Here is a 22,717-nt window from a genome sequence, read left to right as displayed (position 1 = left end):
TTGTAATGCATATGTATTGATAGTTTTGTCACTAAAATTGACAAAGGGGAAGATTGTTAGAGCATTGCTCGGTCGAACTCGCATGCGTTGATATCTCAAGCATGTTTGCCAATGTTAGTGATCAAAACTATAAGTCTTGATTTCTACCATATTTATAGATGTCTCAGACTAGGACATAATTTGTGTAGTTGAGCTTAGACTTCACGGCGTTTATCACTTGAAAACGAAGAACTACTAAGGAGAGCTTGTGGAACTTCATCGACAAAAGGTATGGGGAAGCTTAAACTCATCTATCACTTGGAAAGTCTATTTCTACTCTTTCTCCTATATTGAGGCATAAGTCGTGTTACGATATAGTTTTCTCTATACATATTTGAGATTTCGAGCTGAGTATATCTCACTTACATATTTCTCGAAATATGTGTTGGTATGCTTTCGTTTTGACCAAGTTCATCTTATATCATGAGAAAGTTGTCGAGTAACATCTTACATGGTTTGTGTGATACAATCATTTGGTGTAAGACTTGAATTGTTTCGATAATGATTATTTCAATATCTTGAAAATTGCTTTGCTGCTAATAGTGTGTGAAAACGGCTATTGTCATTATAGAAGAATGTTTCAATGATTAAAATAAAGAGTTTAAAATCTTGTAACCATCTTTGGATATAAGCATAGGGTGTTCGTGTAAGGACCCGTAAAGCACGTCAACGCTATTAGACCAGTCAAGGAACGACTTAGCCAATAATGACATGATTAATTAATTATGAATAATAATTTATAGAAATAATCTATCCAATGGTATTATTTATTTGTCCAAATTATTGGTAGATTATTATTCATAATTAATTAATCATGTCATTATCGGCTAAGTCGTCCCTTGACTGGTCTAATAGCGTTGACGTGCTTTACGGGTCCTTACATTCTCCCCACCCTATAATATTTTCGTCTTCGAAAATTGAACTATCCTTATGATCTTTAAAACTCCCCACCTTATAGAGAAATACTATCTCTCGCCTAAATGCAAGTACTGCTCATACTTACAAACGAACGAAAACTAACTCATTTCAAATGAGTTCTAAACAACATGAAATGAAGCACAAACCTACATGGAGTTGTACAACTAAAAATTTGTGGCTCTAGGTTCACCATACTTATTTCTATTCAAATAGATTATTGGTTTTAATTACCTGAAGGGATACTCTCTAAGCTTCTAAATAAATTTCGGAATCTATTAGTTCACTAATATAAGCAAGTATTCATTCTATGTCTAGCAATACATCCATGAAGTTGCCCTGTCTAAGTACATGATGCTTGACAATTCCTACCTACGTAACAAGTATCACACGAACACAACAGAATTACCAACCTCATTATTCCCCGGTACTGGATTGATAAATATTTAAATAATTTAGACTAATTAATTTCTTATTCTCCATTAAAATTTCTAAACTATATTATACTTGGTTTCAACCTAAGATTTTTACTTCATAATTTATAAAATAATATACTTACACAAAACAAAGAACAAGCAAGTAACATGTTATACAAATCAATCATATCACAAATAAATAATACCATTGGATAGATTACGAAAAGTTATACAAAACGGACTACTATAATACATAAAGCGGACGTCGAACATGGAAGATATCGCTCTGGAAAATTTGAACGCGGAAGTTTGACTAAAGTCAACCGTCGTTGACTCATCGTTGACCGACAGAGCTTGACTTTTGAATCTACCTGACAAGGACCCCTAATTAGTACAAAGTTACCCCTTGGTAATTTTGAGTGTTTGGTGATATTAGAAACTTATTAATCAAGATTAGGTTAATTAATCTATCCATCTTCTAGCTAGATGATAATTGAAGCTAAATATCCTCATCACATTCATTCTGACCCCACCTTTTGATGATGTGGACAGCTATAATGGCAATATTACAAAATAGAGGTTTCTCACTAATCCTGGCCCCACACAGTGAACAAGTAAACATATGTTTTACACCAAACTTACACCTTCAGTTCAGTTTGCAAACAACTATCCCCACTTCTTTCGTGGACATAACCAACCCCACTCCTATTGCTATATCCTTCCGTTTCGAACCCCATTTCCATTTCCATTTCCTAAACCCAGCAAAGAACTACTTCTCTTCTTCCTCCCTCTTTTCTCTGTATTTGTTCGTTCATTCTTTCTTTCATCCCATCTTTTTCTGTAAAATCAAGCATCTCTGATTTGATTTGATTCAAATGGGGAATGGATAGACAGAAAACCAAGACGATGGTAATCACCGCATACCATTATCTCACTGAAATCTAATTATATGTGCGATTCTTAGTTGATTCGTTTGTTATATTTTGTGGGTTACGAGAGAATTATTATGAAATCCTTGAATATATTGTGTCGCTTGCTATACGGGTTTGTTTGGAATTTATGTTTTTCAATTTGCAGTGTTTAATTTTGATCTTTGAAATGATTTAGATGTGGAAAGAGAAGAGAAATCCTTTGAGAGGACAATTTGAAAAGCTGCTTCGAGAAATGATAATGTTCCAGCTAAGGTAACAAAATAGTAAAAGTTAATGAAACTTACGTTTTTAGTATTTCATGTTAGGTTGGATGGAAAACAGTAGAGTAGAATAAATAAACAAGGGATATTTTGTCCATTGTTAGTATAGCAAGCAGAAAAAAGAAAAAAAAAAGTGAAGTTCATATAACCTTTACATGTATCTCTTTTTTGTAATTTGTGGTATGGATTTGGTTAACATGAATGCAAATAAACCCATTTATTTAGTATTTTAGATGATTTAGGCCTTTCGTATATGAATGATGTTACTTTTGATTTTCAGCTCTTACTAGGTTAATATCAAGCTGAACGGACCCCTAATGGTCTTTCAGGGAATGAAAATGAGAAGACACTTAACGAACAATTGGAGGAAAATTTATGTTTTCGTATTCCAATTCTACTAATTCGAATTACACTTTTACTCACTTTAAGTTTTTTTTTTGAAGTAGTTGGTTGCTGATTGATAGAGTCGTGGTGGCATGTTTAAAAAAAGGTAACGATTTTTCTATGTGTTTGGTGGTTTCTTAAATCTTATAATTAATCTATTAGAGATTAATCTGATGATTCATTGAGTTGCCACAGCCACAGACAATCAATTTTTAAGTGGATTTCTAGACCTAAATCCCTAAACCTGTAACACTGTTCATGATTAAAACCTAATTCGTTCAGACATGAGAATTGGGTAAAGCCAAAACGATCAATATATTTATTGATTGATTGAGTATATTTCATATGCTTAGTCGAGTAGCCTGCCGCTTCTAAAATCCTTACTTTGAGCTAATGATATGAAACACTTTCAAAGCCTACAAACCATCGGATATGCGCCAAAGTTGCAAAAGTGACTTATATAAAATTTATAAGACTTATTATTTTTAGTATTAAAATTTTGAATATTTGTTTGATGTCTAATCTCCTCGACTTTTTGGTGCTTTCTCATATTATTAGTTTTCATATTTGTTTTGTTGATTGAACTTTCATGGATGTTTTACTTTTCTCACGAGTCACGGGCAAGATAAAAACACTGATTGTGATGCTGACAGGGAGAGCAAGATACATGTTTGTAGTGAACGATGACTATGCTTACGCGAAATGATATGCACATTCATTATCATCAACAGATAGATAAATGATACCTTCTTGCCTAATTCCTCAAAACAGCCGGGTAAAGGTCCAACTCATTCATGATTACCAGAATGGTACTTAAGGATGCCCATTTTGATAAGTTCATTTCATGATCTCATGTTATTAAGAATTCTAAATCTCTTTCTAAAGTTAATCTGGAGAAAGCTCTGACCACGACCATTTCTCATTAGTATTTTTTTTTAAAATGACCCCAACCTCAAGATTGCTTCAGACGAATCTCTTTTAGTTATGTAGTTTGATTGGGAAAAATGCAACTGAATACATGATATGAAAGATATTTTTTTTGTACTTGCTGCGTTTCTGCTGTGTGAAATCATAAAGAAGTGCATAAAAAAAAGGGTATGAAGTGTAGTCTTTCGTATTTTTGTAGGTTTGTTGGGTGCTGCATGTTTTTTTTTGTATCTTCTGTTTGGGTGATCTTCTTTGACACTTCTTTTGCTAAATATGTGTATTTTTTTGAAAGCCAGGGTGGGGACTGACTATTTCTTGCGTTATCACAGAAACCAATGTATAACAATGATACTACGGGAATTGGTGGAAGCTCATTCCTCCAAGTTATACACTCAACAGCCACTATTAGTGATGCAACAAGAAACCTAGCCAACTTGCTATATGAAATCAATGGTGGTAACGACGGACTTCACATGTATATAGTGATGGAAGGAGAAAATGAGTCAATGAGTGGTGGGTTTCCTACATTTGGTCGTACCAATTGCACCTACGAACTTTTGAAGGATGGTACAGGGGCCACAGTTGCAAACAATTATGAAGGTGATAATGCAGTATCTAAGAATGTATCTAACAAAGGGCAGGGAGCATGGTAATTCAGGAGGAAGGACGTGGTATTCAGGAGGGAGCTGATAGTGGTTTAAGATAGAATTTTTATTGGTGTTTTGTCTAATGATATATGTTTATAAATTGTATTGCAGATCTTTTCTTCATACTGTTATTAAGGTCTATGCAATGTGTCGACAAGTGTAGTAATTTAATTATTGTTGACCTTGAATGAAATTCATCCTCATTTTGTAAATTGCAAAAAAAAATTGCAAAAAAAAAATATATGACAGAAATTTGTACTTGGAGAAAAAAGAAAAGTAGATTAGCATTTCAATGTAATCGTGCAAAATGGTACAAGCAAACTAAAGAATAAAAACGCACAAGCAAACTAAAAAGGGAAAAATATCGTTTGGTCCTTTTTTAGGTGGGTCCATGTCAGTTTGGTCTTTTGGAAAAACGCCTTTGGTCCACAATTATTTAAAAATATTAAATGGACAAAAGTACCCTTCCGTGTTAATTTATACTTATTTTTTGTAGCAGTTCATTCTTCAAAATGAACTCCTGTTAATTTCTACTTATTTTTTTCTTCAAAAATCACCTAAAACAACCAGAGTTCATTCCAGAAATGAACTCCGTATAAAAACCTAAAAAGAACAGAGTTCATTCAGAAATGAACTCCATATAAAAACCTAAAAAAACATAGTTCATTTATGGAATGAACTGCATCATCATCATCATCATCATCTTCATCGTCTTCAACAGCACCAGAAATAAGTTATTCGTCATCTTCAACAACAACAACAACAATGAACTTCATCAATAATATCATAAACAACAACATCATAAACAAACGACAACATCTTCGTCATCTTCTTTGACAACAAAAACAACAACATCATAACCAAACAAAAACATCTTCGTCATCTTCTTCAACTTCAACACCATCATCTTCATCAAAAAAAAAAAGTAAATCTGAAACATCATCAAAAATCTGAAACATCATCTTCTTTCAACAGCAACACCAACACCATCGTCTTCATCGAAACATCATCTCCATCGTCTTCTTTCAACAACAACAACAGATCAAATCACCATCGTCATCATCGGAAGAAAAAAATAGTAGCAGAAAAGAAAAAGAAAAAAGAAATGGAGAGAAAAAAACTAGATCTAAAAACAGGAAGAGAGAGAATGTAAAAAATATATATATATATATTTTCTAGGATTTTGTTCTATATATGTGGTCCCAAAGGGATATTTCTGTCACCACACAATAACAATTACATCATCCATGACGTCATCCTATGACCAAACTATAATTTCTAGGACCAAACTATAATATATTTTTCCAAAAAGGACCAAACAGACACATGACTGAGTCAACTGGACTAGACTCTCTCTAATATATTATTTCTAGGACTAAATGATATTTCCTACAACTAAAAAATAGCGTCACCCGGTACAGAGCACGGGTTACTATCTAGTTAACAATTAATTGTGTTTAGGTTAGGTTAATCACCTAATTATGTTAGTTAATCAAACAGATATTTATTTCTTTCAAACTTATCTTCTTCTCATTTTTCAGTAGGTGCAGTAGTGTCGGGAGTTAAGGTGAGGTGAGTCACCGGGTAAATATGCTTCTTAACAGTTTAGTTGCTAGTCTTGAGAATATATCGAAAGTTTCTCATTCTTTTATCAACTGTAACTAGTGAAAATTTATCTAGAGAACTATATGAGAGAAGCTGCTAATAGTTATGATTATGAGTTAAAGAGTTCTTATACATCAGTGAGCTTTTCTTGAGAGTGGGGATGTGGAGCATGAAGACGAACTAGTTCCTGACCACATGAGTTTGGTTATGTTGAATATTGATGGAGAATTTGGGAAATAGAATTTAATCAACCATTAAGCCAAGGTAACCCTTTTATATGATGTCAGCAAGTTTATGATGATTTGGGTTGGTGATAGAAATAGAACTAGAGTACAATCAATCATTTCTTTTATCATGAAAAATTCATGATTTTATGTATGGGTTTATGTTCACTGCCTTATAAGTTGAGACGTGTTTAGATACCTTAGAGACCTAACTAGAGATAGCTTTATAAATAGAAATTGTAGTACATTCAATAGTTATTATGTACGTATAAATTCTATTCATTTTGGTTAAGTAACGAGTGAAACATCGATGCCCGAAAACTAGTCGTCGCAGCTGAAATCCTGTGTAGACAGTCACAAGTGTCCATAAGTATGATCTGTTCTTGATAGGTTTAAGCGAGTATTTAAAAATTATCAATACGAAAAACTTATAGAGAATTATTTTATGATTCTAAATAACGAAAAATTGATCCTTTTGGAGTTGTAATAAATTCTATAGATACCTTAGAAGCTGACCCCAGAAGCTGATTTTACTGTTCCAACACTAGGGAGTATTTCAGAGAACTGGTGAAGAAGATGACCGAGTTAGCTGGCTGACTCGGGGTGACCCGTCTGACTCGTTCCGAGCCGGACCATTTCATGAGTTAGGATGGCGGTCCGGTTAGCGGGTTGTTCTGGATTGGTACAGGGTGGCGGTCCGGTTAAGCCAAACCGTGGACTAGGGTTAGGGTCAGATATCTTGTTTTTAGTTTTTGGACTACTTAGAAGCCGAATTAGCTTTTGGTTCCTTCTACAAAGTTGTAGGATTTTTCGAGGGCATTCCGATGACATCCAACGTGACCCCATTCGAATAAGTAGTTATTAATTTATGCCTAGAACATTAAATAGCAAGGTTAAAGAATTATTGATAAAACTAAAACCATTAGTTATTTGACTTAGTCCATAACTAGAAACTTGTATGAAATTATGTTATGAACCTTATATGTACCAATTGGATAAATTCTTAGAGTGTTTGTGTGATTAACTGTTACTTTTTTATTAACAACGATCGATTCAAGGATGAACCAGTGGATCGAAGATTTCGAGGTAGGCATGGCTTGTCATCAAATCAGGTGGGAACTCTATAACCTTCTTGTAATCATTGAGTTTAGTTTCCTTGCGAGCATGATGTGCTTTTACTATCTGTGTGAATGTATATCGTAATTGCATTGAACGATGTTTTCTTTGAATGTAATTGTATGTGTGTGATATGCGTTATATGATTTCCCCGCGAAGAGTGTCTGTGTTTCCCCACAGCTCTTAGCTAATTTAAGTAGGGAGACAATAGTATTAGTACAGCGGTAAATCATCCGTTTGAATAATATTATAACTATTTCATTAGTAGGGCGGTAAGTCATCTGTTTGAATATTGTAATATACTATTCATTTTGGGGAAGTCATTTGTGTGCATATTATACTTGTTTGTCTAATTTTCTGATCTTGATGGTAATATTCTGAATCATGGTTTGTATGGGCACTCTGTGTGGACTATGTTATTATTATTGATTAGGGTTGCTCTCGCGCCGTCTTCTCTAATGAGTTTGGCGTGGTTAGAGTGACACTTGCTTCGTGTTGCATAAATTGCTGAATAATTATTTCTTCTTGTTTCTTCTATTTATATTCTTTTAGAACTGTGAAGCACATTAGTGATTATTTGAGAGTTACATGTTTCCATTGAGCACCCTTTTGGGATGATGTGCTCACTCGTTCCTACTTCAGTTTTCAGTTATCGGAAGAAATGGTGCAGTGAAGATGTCTGTTTTTCGTAGTTTTAAAGCGTTACCGAACTAAGTTATGTTCATGTATCTTTTATACAAATGTTTTCTTTATTTATTGTAAAACACACACAAATATATTTATATCATTCGAGAGTTTTTCATCTATTGATATCAGAGTGTTTTGGGTTTAACAATTATGGTTGGCTTTAGTTCATTTAATGTAGTTATGATTCTTAAAATCGTTGATCTGGAAATGATGCTTCAATTAGGTTTTAAACCTATTAGCTAAGAAGGTTTAGTAAATGGGGCGTCACAGTTCACACATTAGTGTATAAGTCCAAAACCGGGAGCCTAAAGTATGCATACTTGTGTGTATACAAAAAGGTTGTAGGAGACTAGGTAAGTATGCATACCCGTATGCATACTGGCGGAAGTTCACGTCCGTGAATTTCTGCTGAGTTTGAAAACCAAAACCAAACTCATCCGGCTACCTAAAGTACGCGTACCCGTATGCATACTGGCGAAAAGTTCACGTCCGTGAATTTCTATTGAGTTTGAAAACTAAAACAAACTCAAATCCGGTTACTTAAGTACGCATACCCGTACGCATACTTAAGTAGGTTACTTTCTAAAATCGGTTGTTCATGAACCTAAAACATTTATCAATAAGGGATGCAATCTTTACAAACCGTGGCTATAATGTTCATGTATTGATTCGAGTGAATCAAAAATATTTTGCTTCAATTGTGTTCTTGTATAAATCTATGAGAATATAACAATTGAACAACTCTTTAACTAGTTTCACTTGAGTCATTTGAACTAGTTATGGTTAAGATGAATAACACAGACACCAGAATTTTGTTAACGAGGAAACCGCAAATGCAGAAAAACCCCGGGACCTAGTCCAGACTTGAATACTCTCATAATTAAGCCGATATACAAAATCACACCAACTTCGTATAGTTGAGATAAAGCAACTAAACCTATAGTTCACCTAGTTTCTTCAGTATCCTTGCGCTTCCGACATTCAATAAGTGAACGCACTGGAACAATTCCTTTGGTTCGTCTCCCAAACAGTAAAGGAACAACAAATCTGTTCGGTGACAACTCTATTCAATCTCAGTGATCTGAGTTAGACAAAGGCTCTTCTGTTTCGGGTTTAGATCTATCTATCCAACAACTACCAAAGTAGCAGAGTTTAGGTTTTGCAATCAATAATAGGATCTACCAAGATACTAAATATTGATGCTGATCTATGCAACTAATCAATCAAGTCTATCAAGGTAAACCGATTATAGTTGGATCCCAGCCGATCAAGTTTTGTGCACACCAAAGATTATGAAACCAATTGTTGATGGTGGATTTTCAACAAAGGTCAAAATCGTAAAATCATGATAATGCATGTTTCTGACCCGGCTTCAGGAACGCATGTGATGATTCATATTTTATGATCGGTGAACCATTTCACAATTTCTGATCGAGGTCCTCTCAGAGCCATGATGAATATAATTCTCGAAAATCCTCCCACTAGCTGAGCGTTCGATGCTCTCTTGGTCGGTCCTCATCTCTCATACCTAGGTTTGTCACCTAACGCTGAATCCAGCAATATTTCAATAAATGATGACACCTGCATTTAATCATCGTTCTGTCAACTCTCAAACTGAGAACCCTGGTGCGTGCTCACTCGAGCACTGGGCATCACATGGACGCTCATCATCCCACGTGGTCGGTCCCACTTCATTCATGACCAATTTTCAGCAATTCACCAATTGTTGAAGGATTGATCAAAAAATTAGGGTTTCGAACAAACGCTCCACGAATCACCATTCTGAGAAAATTCAAACACAAAATTATGTTGATTCAGCAATCAACATCCAAATTAAAAATATTATGTAATCCACCAATATTTTTGATTAATATTTTATTGGGTCAAGACACCAGTAAATAATTCTTTGAATTGAGCAATACTTGCTCAGTTGCTCGAGTATTGATCCAACCATCAATATTCGGTAATTCATCAGTAGTTTGTCGAATTGAGCAACACTTGCTCAATTGCACGTCAAATTATCAATATTCAGTGTTTTGGTGAATTGAGAAACACTTGCTCAGTTGCACACCAAAATTATCAAATTCGACGAATTGAGCAATACTTTCTCAGTTGCTCGACAAACTCTCAATATTCGGCAATTCGTCGAGTTGAGCAATACTTGCTCAGTCTCTAGTCAGTAATTCATTGACATCTCAGAGAGCTACATGTTCAATCCATGAATCGCCGAGCATTCACCACTTATGCTCGATTCAACAAAATTAGACTCACAGTCTAAATCAGTCAACAACTGACCAACTAATACACGTCTGCCTTGCAGACTCCATGATTCGTGAAATCTCAATCACGTCACAAATGGGGGGATATCACTTAGGCTTTCGGTCTGGCGGTCTACGGCACGTGGATTCATCCACAACGAGAAATGTGCGTAAGTCGTGTAAACGGTTGAAGGATTTAGCAAAGTAGTGGGTGCATGATAGACGCATTTAAATGTCTAATTGTCCTCAATGTTTCGTATTGTTAGTACTTGTTTTCGTCCTTATTATGGTGTTTTGTGTGTTTGTAGGTATTTTTGGAAAATAATTATTGTTGGAAAATTCGGCTCGAAAAGTTGCACGGAGCACCCCCAGGTCACCCCCAAGGCAGCTGCTATTCGCACCCCAGTTCTGGTTAGGGGGGAGGACATCTTCTTCCCAAATTCAAAAACCAAAAATTGGCGGGAAAAAAAACTATCAACTGGCAGATGTTTTGTTGGAATTTTTGAACGTGTTCTAAGGCGATTCAATGGCTGATTTTTGGTAGGAAGTTGTGATATGTCCTAGCAAACACGTTTTGGGCTTTTGGTTCGATCAAATTTGGCCAGAATTAGATGGATAATTCATGGAATGCAAAACAGGTAAACACGGGTTGGACACGGGATTGGAGAAGATTTGAGCGTGTTCTGCTCATGCATGATGGCTCTAGCAACATTGTGGGTCGTGTGTAAACATTTCTAGAGTGACCAGGATGGAAATCTACGCGTGAGAAGGTAAATCAGGGAAGAAAATATTCCCAGAATATTTTTTCATCAAACCGAGTTAAGAGAGAATTATCTCCAGTTATAGCGAGACTTCTTGATCCTGTGGAGTATATATAGAGTGTTGGGGACTCATAGAAGAGGAGAGAGAGAATTGGGAGAGGTTTAGAGCACTACAGAGCAAGAAAATTGAAATTGCAGAGATTCTGGTTCTGTTGTTGCTGCTGCTCGAGGAGGAAGAAGAAGAGGAAGAACAGACTACCAAAGGCAGTCGTTTACCAACAAAGACAACAACTGTCGTTTGTGGGTCATAGTTTTCCAACGACAACAGCACTTCATCTCTATCGTTGATTCTGAACGCCTTCTGTGGGTCGCAGAATCCTGTTTTATATCATTTTCTTGTCTTTCTCTTCATTGTAAAACACTTTTGAGCATCAATGAAATATTTTGAGAGGTTTTTCATCATGAGTAGCTAAACCCAATCCCAGGGGTGACAGAGGAAGCCATTCTCACAATAATTATGTGGTAATCTCTATTTTTTTATGCAATATTTTTATGTGATTAATTGCATTGATAAAAATGAATTAAATGATTTTTATTAATCAACTGTGTTTTCCCTTGATAATGCATGCTTAGTTTTAGACTCTTGATGCATTATACTTGTGATTAACATTTGATATTTTGGAAATCTGCTTTTGGCAATATTTTGAATCAAACCAATTATTTAAATTGCATAGTAAAAAAAAATTAGATCATATAAGTATTGTTGAATGGTGGAATCTTAAACCCCTATTTGTCCATAAAATTTCACATCACTTTCTATTTAATTTTCTACATTCTTAAGTTTTAAAAAAAAAATCTAAAAATTTTATTCCCTTCACAAATCTGAAAAGAACCCATTTTTACCACTATCACTACAACCATTTGAAAATACATCAAATTTTGGCGCCGCCGACGCGGATTTGTGCTTAGGTAGAATTTTTAGGTTTTTATTATTTTTTATTATTTTCATTTGTTCCTCTTTACGTTTCTTTGTTTGTGTCTTTGATTTGCAGGTTTGAAGATTGGACACTAAGGACTTGGAACAAAGCTCAAAGCTAAAAGAAAAGAAAAAGAAGACAAATAATTTTTTAGGATTTAGTTTTTTATTATTATTTTTTTTTTTTTTTTTTTTTTTTGTTAGGAAATTTTTGTTTTTTTGCACTTTACTTTGGACTTTGGACATTTGGACAATTTTTTTTTTTTAAACCCTACGGAAGGGTATACAAACTGTTTGCAGGGAAGGACGACGATTACAATATCGTCTCGGCCCCTCGGGTTCGTACACGATATAGAGTCGTGGCCCAGTCACTACTCAGCGGTTCTCGCCCGTCTGGTACGGGAGGTAAGTCTTTCGAAACACCCGCGAATCTCCTGCAAGCGGGTTTACTGTATGCCTTAAGGTGATTATATGTTGAGGACTGAACCAGTTGCTTTAAATTCCTAGTAAAGGGCAAGGACTGGCCATACAAGATAAGGGTTCGGATTTCATCACCGTTCTCTTCTTGCCCGCCTTAGGAAAACGAAACCAAACGCGAACCTAAGCCTAAAATTTTGAATAGAACGAGACCTATAGGGTAACGAGCTTAATAGGACAGTCATTCGAAAAATATTGGTTACTCTTTTGAGCATACTTCGAAGTTCAGGATGGTTTCTGTGAGTTGAATGCGTGACTGCGCCGCCTTGAATACGGTGAGGCCTTGGGTATCAAAGCTCCACTGAGCTTCCCTCGCCTCTATTCAACTCACTTTGACTCGTACTGATTCCAGAGAATTTGCTCAGATTGTAACGAATTCCTTTTCGAAGGATTAGAAGCTGGTCTAGAAACAATCTAAGTGGAGCCATCATGCTTTTTGTTTGCTAGAAATTTTTAGGTTTGATTTGGTGGAGTCGGCCTGCTGTGTGTTTGCTTAGAACCTCCCTTCCTTAGGATTTTTTTTGTGTATGCCAAGAGCGCTCGATTCCTTTACAGAGCGTGCTTGGAAAAGAGATAATTTTGGCCGTTTGATTAGTGACGAGCCTAAAAGATCTTCTTGTGGAAGCGGGGAGCTCGAAGACTCTTCTTTTGAGAGCCCCGTTTTTGGAAACTTCAGTTTTGAGAACCTATCTCTTCGTGAGGAAAGTACCCCTAGTACTTCTGTTGTGCCACTGATGGCAACTTTGAAAGATTACATGTTCCCAACTAGGTCCAACCGAGCTTCGTGCATTAAATTCCAGCCACTACGGCTAATTTCGAGATAAAACCTAGTATTCTTCAGATGATCCCTATATACTTAGGAAAGGATGATGAGAACCCTTATTTTCATATTAGAGACTTTGAGGAAATTTGTGGGACAATTAGAATAAAAGACCTTACTGATGAGGTCTTGAAACTTAAGATGTTTCCCTTTTCCTTGAGAGATAAAGCCAAGACCTGGCTAAACAACCTACCATCTGAATCCATTGAAACATGGCAGGAACTTATTGCTGCTTTCTATATGAAATTCTACCCTAAGCATAAAACTGCAGCTGTTAGGCAGAAAATTAGTGCTAGTATGCAACAAGAGGGAGAATCTCTTTATAGGTTTTTAGAGAGATTCAATGATCTTATCCCAGTGTCCTCACCATGGATTTGATAAGATGAAACTTGTAGAGATTATTTATAATGGTTTAGACTATTCGACCAAAGCCATGGTCGAGTCTATGTGCGCTGGTGAGTTCACTAGTAAAAATGTTGATGATGCTTTTACCTTCTTAGGAGCTATCGCTGAAAAATCCCAACAGTGGGAGTCTTGTGTTGAACCCCCTAAAAGACTCTTGGTCAATAGAAGTAGCACCAATATGGTAGATACGAGTTTTGCGTCAGATGCTAAGTTTGCTGCTTTATCTAGAAGGTTAGAAGCATTGGAAATGGGTCAATCTAAAAATAAGTCCCTTGTTGAACCTAATAGAGCCTCTCAAGTCTCTAGTTGTGGAATAGAGCCCGATAACTCATTCTGGGAAGGTCAGGTTAGTGAAGAGCAAGCTCATGTCTGTCTATAACAATGCTAGGTTTGAAAACCGTCAGAAGTTTGACCCCTACTCAGAGACCTACAACCCTGGTTGGAGAAACCATCCTAATTTCTCTTGGTCTAAGGGCCAGAATCAAGGCCAGTCTAGTAATTCTCAGCCTCCCCCAGGTTTTGGTTATACTAAGAACTCTTCAGGTCAGACCCATAACCCATCTGAGAATAGAATAACTAGCTTAGAGGAAACCCTTAGTATATTAAGGAAGAGCCAGGAGATGATATCACAAAGCCATGAAATGTTAGTAAAAAGCCAGGGTAATTTTCAAGAGGAAACCAAACAGAATTTTAAGAATAGTGCCCAGTCTTTTGCTAAATTAGAGCTTCAAGTCGGCCAAATAGCTAAGTTTATCAATGAGAGAGAAGAAGGAAGGTTCCCTAGTCATACTGATCCTAACCCTAGAGGAGAGAAATCGTACAATCATGTGAACTCTGTTACAACCCTTAGGAGTGGAAAGAAAGTTGATAATAAGGTCGACATACCTGAAAGTGAACATGTTGTAGTTCACCCTTATGAGCCAGAAAATGAGGAGACTGATAGAGTCTCCAAAGAGACCAATGAGGGTCCTGATGAGCCCGGCTTTGTTCCCAGATCCCCGTTCCCCCAGCTGCTAGTTCCAACTAAGAGGGAGTCCAACTTTAATGATATATTGGAGGTTTTTAAGCAGGTTAATATCAACCTTCCATTATTAGATGCAATTAGGCAGATTCCCTCTTATGCCAAGTTCCTTAAGGACTTGTGTACGCGAAAGCGTAAGCTCAGTGTCCAGAAGAAAGCCTTCATAGCTAGTCATGTGAGTTCTATTATTCAGAATACCACTACTCCTAAGTATAAAGACTCAGGGTCCCCTACCATTGCTTGTACAATAGGTAAGTACTGTGTTGAGAAAGCGTTGCTTGACTTAGGATCCAGTGTGAACTTACTGCCATACCATGTGTAACTTAAGCTAGGACTTGGTGAGATGAAACCTATACAGATGACACTTCAGTTAGCTGATAGGTCCGTTAAAATTCCTCGTGGTGTGATCGAGGATGTTCTCATAGTGGTCGACAAGTTTATATATCCGGTGGATTTTTTTATCCTAGATACCCAACCTATCCCTGACCCAGAGGACCAAATACCGGTGACTTTAGGTTGCCCGTTTTTAGATACATCCAATGTGATCATTAATTGTCGAAATGGTATTATGAATTTGTATTTTGCTAATATGACTATTGAGATGAACATTTTTAATATTAGTAAGCTACCCTCTGAACTAGATGAATCGAATATAGAAGAGGTGAACATGATAGGAACATTAGTCGAGGAGTCATTACCAAACACTTTGTTAGAAGATCCATTAGAGAAATTCCTAGATCACTTTGGGATTGATTTTGATGATGATAAGGTGATTAATGAGGTGAATGCTTTGTTAGATTCAACCTCTTTGTTAGATACTAGTAATGGATGGAAACCTAAGTTCGAACCACTACCAGTTTCTAAGTCTACCCTAGTTCCTTCTTTAGAAGAGCCTCCTAAGTTGGACCTAAAACCATTGCCAGATACCCTGAAGTATGTGTTTTTAGGCCCGTCTGAGATTTTACCTGTGATTGTTTCTTCCGACTTGGATAGAGATCAGGAAAGTAGGCTAGTAACCGTCCTTCAAAACAACAAGGAAGCTTTAGGGTGGACCATAGCAGACATTAAGGGTATGAGTCCTACTGTTTGTATGCATCAGATCTATTTAGAGGAAGACACCAAACCTTCTAGGGAGATGCAACGTCGACTAAACCCCAATATGAAAGAAGTAGTTCGGACTGAGGTTCTTAAGCTATTAGATGCAGGCATTATCTACCCTATTTCAGACAGTAAGTGGGTCAGCCCCGTTCAGGTTGTTCTCAAGAAATCTGGTATTACTGTAGTCCAGAATGATAACAATGAGTTAATCCCGACCCGAGTGACCACGGGTTGGCGTGTTTGTATTGACTATAAGAAATTGAACAAGGTCACTAGGAAGGACCACTTTCCCCTTCCCTTCATCGACCAGATGCTAGATAAATTAGCTGGACATAGTCACTACTGCTTTTTAGATGGCTACTCTGGATATAATCAGATCGTTATTTCCTCAGAAGACCAGGAGAAAACCACTTTTACCTGTCCCTTTGGTACCTTTGCGTATAGACGCATGCCTTTCGGGCTATGTAATGCCCCTGCGACTTTTCAGCGTTGCATGATGAGCATATTTTCTGACATGGTAGAACGGTTCTTAGAGGTCTTTATGGATGATTTTTCAGTGTTTGGTTCGTCTTTCGATGAGTTCTTGTATCATTTGTCATTAGTTTTGACTAGGTGTAAGGAAAAGAATTTAGTGCTTAATTGGGAGGTAGATAGAGCCAAAGTTGACCTTATTAAAACTTTACCGGTCCCAAAAACCGTAAGAGATATTAGGTCATTCTTAGGGCATGCTGGTTTTTATCGTCGTTTCATTAAGGATTTTAGCTTGATGTCTAGACCTCTTTGCAATTTGCTTGCAAAAGATGTTAAGTTTGTCTTTGATGATGCTTGTTTAGAGGCTTTTGAGAAGCTTAAGTCATTACTCACTACCGCCCCCATAGTCCAGGCACCCAACTGGAACCTACCCTTTGAGATCATGTGTGATGCTTCAGATTATGCTATTGGTGTTGTGCTAGGTCAGCGAGAAAATAATTTACTTCATGTGACTTACTATGCTAGCAAAACTCTGAATGATGCCCAGTTGAACTATTCCACTACCGAGAAGGAACTATTAGCCATTGTGTTTGCCTTAGACAAGTTTAGACCCTATCTCTTAGGTTCTAAGATCATCATATATACTGATCATGCTGCTTTAAAATATCTTTTGTCTAAGAAGGATACTAAACCTAGATTGATTAGGTGGATTCTGTTGTTACAAGAGTTTTCTCCAGACATTAGAGACAAAAAGGGTGCCGAAAATGTTGTAGCAGATCACTTGTCTAGGCTAGTTGTTAGTTCCCCAGATGATTCCCTTCCTATAAGGGATAGCTTTCCTGATGAACAATTGCTCTTTGTTACCCAATTACCTTGGTATGCGAATATACTGAACTATCTTGTTACTGGTCGAATGCCCCAACATTGGGGTAAACAAGATCTTTCTAGATTTTCAGCTGAGGTTAAGCACTTCTTTTGGGATGATCCTTATTTGTTTAAGTATTGTCCAGACCAGATTATTAGGAGATGTATACCTGAGAGTGACCAGTCCAGTATTATTTCCTTTTGTCATGATCATGCTTGTGGGGGTCACTTTAGTGCTAAGAAAACTGCTGCTAAGATATTGCAATGTGGATTCTATTGGCCTTCGTTGTTTAAAGACTCCCACAGTTAGTACTTGTCAACGATGCCAGAAATTATGAACCATTTCCCGTAGGAAAATGATGCCCTTGAACCCTATTTTAATTGTTGGGGTCTTTGATGTGTGGGGTATTGACTTTATGGGTTCGTTTCCTAATTCTTTTGGTAACCTATACATCCTTGTCGCCGTAGACTATGTCTCTAAGTGGATTGAGGCGGTTGCGTGTAAAACCAATGACCATAGGGTTGTGATTGAGTTCTTGAAAAATAATATACTTACACGTTTTGGTACACCACGAGCTATAATTAGTGATGGAGGGTCGCACTTTTGTAATAGGCCTTTTAAGCTTCTGATGAAGAAATATGGTATTACACATAAGATAGCTACCCAGTATCATCCACAGACTAGTGGTCAGGTAGAGGTTTCCAATAGGGAGATAAAACGTATATTAGAGAAAACAGTTAATCCTAATCGGAAAGACTGGTCATCTAGGCTTACTGATGCCTTATGGGCTTACCGTACTGAGTTTAAGATCCCCATTGGAATTTCGCCTTATCGGCTTGTTTATGGAAAGGTATGTCACTTACCTGTTGAGTTAGAACATAGAGCTTATTGGGTTGTTAAGCAGCTAAATTTTTCACTTGACGAGGCAGGAGCCCATAGGAAAATCCAGCTCAATGAGTTGGACGAGATTCGTATAGATGCTTACGATAGTGCGAAGGAGTATAAGAACAAAATGAAACTTGTGCATGATAGAAACATTTTACGGAAGTCATTTTCTCTAGGTCAAAAAGTTCTTCTATATGATACCCGCTTGCATCTTTTCCCTGGGAAGTTACGTTCTCGGTGGACGAGTCCTTTTATTGTTCGCACAGTTTTTCCTCATGGAGCTGTTGAGATCGAGACACCGGATGGTAGTAGTTCTTCGAAGTTTAACGGTCAGAGATTGAAACCCTTTTTAGAGCCTTTTCCTACAGGTGATGTTGAGGAGGTCCCTCTGGAGGACCCTGTTTACCCTTGATTGACCATCGAGGCAGTTGTATGTTGTATATTAGTTTTTGATTTTCTTCACCCAGTACTATGTTTCCAACTTCTCCTCGTGTTATTTTACTTTTGGTACTGCTCTTTAATTAGAAACATTGATGACAATGTTAGATTTAAGTTTGGGGGTGGGGAAGAAACTTTTTGTTAGCTTTTAGTTGCAATAAATAAACTCCAGAGCCTAGAAATTTATGCGTATTCAGGATGGCACTAACTAATCTAAGTGGATGGAAGCATCTTGGTTGTAGGAGTTGAGGAACCAATCTGATTAGATGGAAACATTTATAGAGTCTATTCATAAAAGCACAGAGCTCAGGTGTTAGAAATAACATGATAGTTGCACCATATCTCGTTGAGTCCTTTTCATTTCTTTTTTTATTTTATTTTTTCATTTTAAACTATGTTTCTCTAAGTGATTAGATGGGGCACACGATTCAAGTTGTTACCACTGCTAGGGTGAATTAGAGTGACTGAGTTACTAAAAAAATAAAATAATAATAATAATAATAAAGAGAGACCGGACCAGTTAGACCAATCGGAATAAGTATTAACACTTGGATAGCAATATGCGTGTGTTCTCCCTGTTTTCGTCGCCTAAGCAAGCGTGGAATGCAGGACCCGTGGGAACTATCGTGTAATCTGCTGACAAGAAGCATGCGCTTGGATCAAAAAGATCTATTCATGTCGTTAAGTTAAAAAAAAATGGTTATTGTTCTGTGTAGTCAACTGCTGGTTCCCTTGTATTTGCCAGTTTGTTGATCTAGATTTAAGTTATTGACCACTGGTTCCCTTGTATATGCCAGTTGTGTTGATATTAGTCAGACCGGTATCTCAGTCCATTAGGATAGGTTCATTCTGGCAGTGGCCTTCAGACAGATATGTGAAACATCGATCATTTGGTTAACATCAAAACCATCTACATTTTTCTATTTCCATCTCTTTTTTCTATCCATATGATTAGTTTGACTCCGAATATGATGTCCATAGTGCAACTATCTGAGTAGATCTCTGCCACTTTATAGGAATTTTAGTATGCTTGAGTGTAAACTCGTGTACAACAATTGGAATTTCGCATCAGGGTACTTCCTCCTGTAGTCAGTGATTGTAAGCCAACCAAGGAGATTCTTTAGTGCCTTCCAAGGTTCGACATAGATATCTAGGGTCTGGAGTAATGGTTTTGTGGGTACACCTCTGGTAAACCCTCCCGAGATTAACTCGGTTTTATTTTTTATTTTTGCTCGAGGACTAGCAAATAATAAGTTTGGGGGTATTTGATAGACGCATTTATGTGTCTAATTTGTCCTCAATGTTTCGTATTGTTAGTACTTGTTTTTGTCCTTATTATGGTGTTTTGTGTGTTTGTAGGTATTTTTGGAAAATAATTATTGTTGAAAAATTCGGCTCGAAAAGTTGCACGGAGCACCCCAGGTCACCCCCAAGGCAGCTGCTATTCGCACCCCAAGGAAGCTGCTATTCGCACCCCAGTTCTGGTTAGGGGGGAGGACATCTTCTTCCCAAATTCAAAAACCAAAAATTGGCGGGAAAAAAATACTATCAACTGGCAGATGTTTTGTTGGAATTTTTGAACGTGTTCTAAGGCGATTCAATGGCTGATTTTTGGTAGGAAGTTGTGATATGTCCTAGCAAACACGTTTTGGGCTTTTGGTTCGATCAAATTTGGCCAGAATTAGATGGATAATTCACGGAATGCAAAACAGGTAAACACGGGTTGGACACGGGATTGGAGAAGATTTGAGCGTGTTCTGCTCATGCATGAGGGCTCTAGCAACATTGTGGGTCTTGTGTAAACATTTCTAGAGTGACCAGGATGGAAATCTACGCGTGAGAAGGTAAATCAGGGAAGAAAATATTCCCAGAATATTTTTTCATCAAACCGAGTTAAGAGAGAATTATCTCCAGTTATAGCGAGACTTCTTGATCCTGTGGAGTATATATAGAGTGCTGGGGACTCATAGAAGAGGAGAGAGAGAATTGAGAGAGGTTTAGAGCACTACAGAGCAAGAGAATTGAAATTTCAGAGATTCTGGTTCTGCTGCTGCTGCTGCTCGAGGAGGAAGAAGAAGAGGAAGAACAGACTACCAAAGGCAGTCGTTTACCAACAAAGACAATGACTGTCGTTTGTGAGTCATAGTTTTCCAACGACAACAGCACTTCGTCTCTATCGTTGATTCTGAACGCCTTCTGTGGGTCGCAGAATCCTGTTTTATATCATTTTCTTGTCTTTCTCTTCATTGTAAAACACTTTTGAGCATCAATGAAATATTTTGACAGGTTTTTCATCATGAGTAGCTAAACCCAATCCCAGGGGTGACAGAGGAAGCCATTCTCACAATAATTATGTGGTAATCTCTATTTTTTTATGCAGTATTTTTATGTGATTAATTGCATTGATAAAAATGAATTAAATGATTTTTATTAATCAACTGTGTTTTCCCTTGATAATGCATGCTTAGTTTTAGACTCTTGATGCATTATACTTGTGATTAACATTTGATATTTTGGAAATCTGCTTTTGGCAATATTTTGAATCAAACCAATTATTTAAAATTGCATAGTAAAAAAAAATATTAGATCATATAAGTATTGTTGAATGGTGGAATCTTAAACCCCTATTTGTCCATGAAATTTCACATCACTTTGCTATTTAATTTTGCTACATTCTTAAGTTTTAAAAAAAAAAATCTAAAAATTTTATTCCCTTCACAAATCTGAAAAGAACCCATTTTTACCACTATCACTACAACCATTTGAAAATACATCAGTGCACGATCAGTCAAGTCTCCGCACGACATGGAACTGACTTTACTACGATCTCCCACTTTCCTACTCTTTCACTCAAGAAACCGTCACACTTACAGGGATCAGTGGTACATCATTCTTGCAATATAAATAAGTCTAAATCAAGGACAACATAAGGAGGAAAAATAATCAATCATCGATTATCCGTCAACAACTCGATATAAACTTATTCACAGAACTCAACTTCATCAGTTCAGCAATATTGCAGAAACCTTCAACACACCCACAATCCTTGAGCATCACTGATCCCACACAACTCTCAGCTTCCCTCCTACAGATCAACCCATCCCCCTCTTTGCGACCGAATTGACTCTGGAACGGCCGGAGTCATACGTATTGATTTCCCGAAGCTAAGCACCCCCTTTGCAGCGGCGCATCTGTGTGAGGATTAACATTTTGCCCGGCTGAGGAGTCTCGACAGCACGCTCGACTCTCCATTTTCCCAAAAAACCGGCAGCTCGTTTTTCCCCATCTACAGTTTTCATCTAACGGTGAATATTGAATGCTTTGTACTAAGATAACTTTGATTGCGAACCTTGATTTGAAAGACTATATAAGGGAGAACTCTAGAAACTGGGAAACCTAATCCCCATACCTCCTGTATGATACTAGTTGTATAAGATAGAGTGGGTTCTCCTTTAACCTTAGGTTTCTACCGAGACCCTGTAGATTAACGACTTGAAGACTTCACTGGGTTTGTGAAGCCAGACCGATACTACTTTCTTGTAGTTGTGTGATCTGATCTTGTTGTTTCTATCGTATTGAGTATAATCGTAATGATTGGCTTGGGATTGATATCTCCGATAGGCAAGATATAAAATTAATCACAAACATCTTCTTCTGATCGTTTGTGATTGCACAATATCTTCTTTCGCCGCGTCGATTAAGATTATTGTGAGGTGATTGATAATACTAGGTTGTTCTTCGGGAATATAAGTACGGGTTATCAATTGGTTCCTGTTCACCTTGATTTATCAAAAGACGGAACAAAACTCGTAGGTATTTCTCCGGGATATATATTTTGTTAGAGCATTGCTCGGTCGAACTCGCATGCGTATCTCAAGAATGTTTTTCAATGTTAGTGATCAAAACTATAAGTCTTGATTTCTAGTCTACTATACCTAAGTCTCGGACTAGGATAAAGAGTATAGTTGAGCTCAAGAACTCCATGGCGGATCATCATACAAGACGAAGAACTACTCAAGCAACTGGTGGAACTTCATCAACTAAGAGGTATGTGGATACTTGAACTTATCTATCACTCAAAAATCTATCT

At 37.1% G+C, this 22,717-nt stretch overlaps 2 long non-coding RNA genes across 4 annotated transcripts; both read left to right on the top strand.

The window, feature by feature from the left end:
• Nucleotides 1-2,055: 2,055 nt before the first annotated feature.
• LOC113276461 lies at nt 2,056-4,772 on the top strand. Of its 3 annotated transcripts, none has more exons than XR_003324399.1 (5): nt 2,056-2,279; nt 2,478-2,554; nt 3,009-3,052; nt 3,600-3,721; nt 4,203-4,772. It is a non-coding gene; the product is annotated as an uncharacterized LOC113276461 (long non-coding RNA). The 3 variants fall into 3 exon arrangements; XR_003324400.1 differs by having other exon boundaries at nt 3,006-3,052; XR_003324398.1 differs by lacking the exon at nt 3,600-3,721.
• A 1,310-nt stretch (nt 4,773-6,082) lies between these two features.
• LOC113274237 lies at nt 6,083-8,265 on the top strand. Its single transcript, XR_003322884.1, has 3 exons — nt 6,083-6,389; nt 7,408-7,461; nt 8,108-8,265. It is a non-coding gene; the product is annotated as an uncharacterized LOC113274237 (long non-coding RNA).
• Nucleotides 8,266-22,717: the final 14,452 nt, after the last annotated feature.

This window comes from Papaver somniferum, chromosome 4, assembly GCF_003573695.1.
Source record: "Papaver somniferum cultivar HN1 chromosome 4, ASM357369v1, whole genome shotgun sequence".
Classification (NCBI taxonomy): Eukaryota; Viridiplantae; Streptophyta; class Magnoliopsida; order Ranunculales; family Papaveraceae; genus Papaver; species Papaver somniferum.
This window is presented reverse-complemented; position numbering and strand designations above follow the sequence as displayed.